The sequence below is a fragment of the Rutidosis leptorrhynchoides genome, chromosome 10, assembly GCF_046630445.1.
Source record: "Rutidosis leptorrhynchoides isolate AG116_Rl617_1_P2 chromosome 10, CSIRO_AGI_Rlap_v1, whole genome shotgun sequence".
Taxonomy (NCBI): Eukaryota; Viridiplantae; Streptophyta; class Magnoliopsida; order Asterales; family Asteraceae; genus Rutidosis; species Rutidosis leptorrhynchoides.
Window position 1 is genome coordinate 147608161 of NC_092342.1, and position 4653 is coordinate 147612813.

A 4653-nucleotide genomic window follows, 5' to 3' on the forward strand; every position below is an offset into this window, starting at 1 on the left:
GTCGTTAAGTCATCGTTAGTCGTTACATGTAAATGTTGTTTTGAAACCTTTAGGTTAACGATCTTGTTAAATGTTGTTAACCCATTGTTTATTATATCAAATGAGATGTTAAATTGTTATATTATCATGATATTATGATATATAATATAATTTAGTATGATATATATACAGTTAAATGTCGTTACAACGATAATCGTTACATATATGTCTCGTTTCGAAATCATTAAGTTAGTAGTCTTATTTTTACATATGTAGTTCATTGTTAATACACTTAATGATACATTTACTTATCATTTAACATAATTAACCAAGTGTATCAATATCTTAATATGATTCATATGTACTTAGTAAGACGTTATAACGATAATCGTTATATATATCGTTTTTGAGTTTCTTAATTTAATAGTCTCATTTTTATGTATATAACTCATTGTTAAAATACCTAATGAGATACATACTTATAATAAAATCATGTTAACTATATATATAACCATATATATGTCATCGTATAGTTTTTACATGTTTTAACGTTCGTGAATCACCGGTCAACTTGGGTGGTCATTTGTACGACCCTAACCAGGCCTACCAGTACACCTATCACCAACCATGGAACCCGACCGACGACATGAACTGGAACCCCTATCCAGATTGATATAGTTCCCGTTGGTAATTTTTTTCTATGATTTTTCTTTTTATTAATTTTTTATTTATGTTTAAACATATGATATTGTGATACTTTTATTGTATTGTTTAATATTCTTATTATTTTGTACTAATATTTCATATGTGATTTGAAAGTGGGATTTTAAGTCCCATTTCAAATTACAATGCATGTTATTATTTGTATGTATGTATATTATCAATTGTACACAACAGGGTAAAACTGCGCATTTTCAAAGACTGGCATTAAGTTCAGCAAAAGCTACTAATTTTGACGACAACACGAAAAACAAATGTGTTGTAACAATAAGACGGAATGAACAAATGATGTGCATCATTTATCATTCAACAAACAAATGCCAATATGTTTGGAAACTTTGGTAAAATTTAATCATTTTTCTACGATAATCACCCTCAATAATTTAAATTGTTACTGATTTCTTGCAAATGAGGGCATTGCAAGATCTTAAGTGTGGAAAGGGATTAAATTCTTTAGGATTTTTAAAATTTTAACTTATACACTTGGTTACCATTAAAAATACTAGTAACGCAGTAGTTGTATTAGAATCTAGTGCTCTCTGATAATAAAGAACAGCCCTAGTCTTATATACTGACTACCCAATTCTAATAATTTTTTTTTGAATTTTCAATTAAATGAACTCAAAATCATGTTTATACATATTTATGAACGATAAAACTAGGTGTTAACACCGAAATTATTGTTACCTCGGAAAAGACATAAATTGAGAAACAACCCAAAACGTTAGAATTCATTTAAAATGGAATAGAGGACAATAAAAAGGCAAATAAAAGAAAATAAAAGCCAAGTGTGGGAAAAATTTACCAAGTTATTTAAAACATATATCACATATTTTTGTACAAATAACTGAAGATACTTTTGTTTTGGACAATTTTATCAGTTTTACCCAATTTCTTATAATATATTTGAAAGAAAAGATGGATCTACACGATGAATCAATTCCATCATTAAAAGGAAGTAAAGTCTTCCGAAAAAGACACGCGCTTCTTGATTTAGGTCAGGAAGTTATCGTCCAGACTAGCTGTAGGTTGACGAAAAATCTAGAAAAGTCATCTCTAAAATCAGCAGGAAATCCACGGACCTCAGCATCAAACAGGGTCGCCAAGTGGTCAGACTTATCCTAACCATGAGACGATCTGTCTCGTAAAATGGGAAGGACGCCGTGCAAATTAGCTTGATAAGACTAATGAATCAGACCCCCAGAAAGGATAATCTCCTTAAAGATCAAAAATCAGCTTTTAAGACTGATATTACTCAATCCTTGAGATTGACTTTTAAAGATTGAGAATTACAAACTCATGAAATTCTATGATATCTAAACTCGAGCTTGAACGAGAAAATATTTTGATCAAATTACAAACCGATTTGTTTTCTGAAAACCCATTTTTAAATTCGTCCATTACCATTGAACGTAAAATCCTAGGAATTCACCTGGAATTCATAAGGTCACCTGAACCAAATCGGGTGTCAACCGTAAGAACGGTGGTTGCATAGCATGGTCAAAGACAGGACCTTGTGCCAGACCGAAAAACTATAGGGTGAGCTTTACTATTGCTCCTACAAAGGATAGTAATTGCATCCGACACGTTATAGACCATAATTAAAAGCATGTCATGGGACATTGCCTTAACAGTTGCTTGTTTAACGCTTTCCTTTACAACCGGACGGTAGTTTACCGAAAGGTAATATACGGAGCAAGTATACTGGACGTGTTGCTTTCCCAATACAAGGTTAGCAAGTGGGTGACACAAAACCGCAAATTTTGAGCTAAAATTTTCAAATTTGAAACCCACCAAACCCACAAAAACAATTTCGCAAACACCGGTGAATGGTTATTCCGGAAAACTTATCTAGGGTAAAAGCTGGATTTAATTTTCAAAAGATCAAATGTTTTCATAAAGATCCAATTTCCTTAAGGATATAAATTTTTATAGTCATGTGGGACTGTAAACCACAACGTTACTATCATTGTTTATACCGTCAAATCGAAATCACTGATGTACAAAGTGTGAAGAATAAAGAAGTGATTCTAGTATTTTTATTTCAAGATTATATTGCTTGAGGACAAGCAACGCTCAAGTGTGGGAATATTTGATAATGCTAAAAACGAACATATATTTCATAGCATTATCCCTCAAGAAAGACAAGCTTTTAGTTGCAATTGTTCTATTTACAAGTGATATTTGTTTAAATAATAAAAGGTGAAGACAAAAGACAGATTCGACGAATTGAAGACGCAAACGACCAAAAAGCTCAAAAGTACAAAGTACAATCAAAGTGGTTCAAATTATTGGTGAGAAACGTCTCAAAATTACAAGAGTACAAGCCGCAAAACGCAAAATACAAGATATTAAATTGTACGCAAGGACGTTCGAAAAACCGGAACCTGGACCAGAGTCAACTCTCAATGCTCGACGCAACGGACTAAAAATTACAAGTCAACTATGCACATAAATATAATATAATATTTAAATAATTCTTAAAATTATTTATATATTATATTTATTTATTAAACCGTCGGAAAACTAGCAAACAAACTCATGTGACCTGGAAAAGTAGGCCATGCGATCGCAAGGCCAGGAAGGCCAAAAACCATGCGATCGCATGGTGAACAGTATCTGGCCACATCCCTATAAATTTCGCAATTTGGTTGAACAACATCACATCTTTTTCTTCTTCATTCACTCAATGATATATATATATATATATATATATATATATATATATATATATATATATATATATATATATATATATATATATATATATATATATATATATATTCATATATATATATATATATATTATAATTTTAATTTTAATAATAAGGGTATGTTAGCGAATGTTGTAAGGGTGTAAGTCGAAATTCTGTCCGTGTAACGCTACGCCATTATTAATCATTGTAAGTTATGTTCAACCTTTTTAAATTAATGTCACGTAGCTAAGTTATTATTATGCTTATTTAAGCCGAAGTAATCGTGATGTTGGGCTAAAATATTAAAGATTGGGTAATTGGGCTTTGTACCATAATTGGGGTTTGGACAAAAGAACGACACTTGTGGAAATTAGACTATGGACTATTAATGGGCTTTATATTTGTTTAATTAAATGATAGTTTGTTAATTTAATATAAAGATTTACAATTGGACGTACCTATAAATAATCATATACACTCGATCGGACACGATGGGCGGGATATTTATAAGTACTAATAATCGTTCAATTAACCGGACACGGGAATGGATTAATAGTTAATGGACTTATTAAAACAGGGGTGAATTATGTACAAGGTCACTTGGCGTAATTGTTAACAAAGTATTAAAACCTTGGGTTACACGCAGTCGATATCCTGGTGTAATTATTAAACAAAGTATTAAGACCTTGTTACAGTTTAAGTCCCCAATTAGTTGGAATATTTGACTTCGAATATAAGGATAATTTGACGAGGACACTCGCACTTTATATTTATGACTGATGGACTGTTATGGACAAAAACCAGACGGACATATTGAATAATCCAGGACAAAGGACAATTAACCCATGGTAATAAAACTAAAATCAACACGTCAAACATCATGATTACGGAAGTTTAAATAAGCATAATTCCTTTATTTCATATTTAATTGCACTTTTAATTATCGCACTTTTATTTACTATCATTGTATTTAATTGCACTTTTAATTATCGTACTTTTTAATTATCGCAATTTTATTTATCGTCATTTTATTTATCGCAATTTCATTATCGTTATTTACTTTACGCTTTAAATTAAGTCTTTTATATTTTTATTTTACATTAGGTTTTAACTGCGACTAAAGTTTTAAAATCGACAAACCGGTCATTAAACGGTAAAACCCCCTTTTATAATAATAATACTACTTATATATATATTTTGTTATAATTTTTGTTACTTTATATGGCATATGTTTTACTACTATGAAAGAAGATACTAA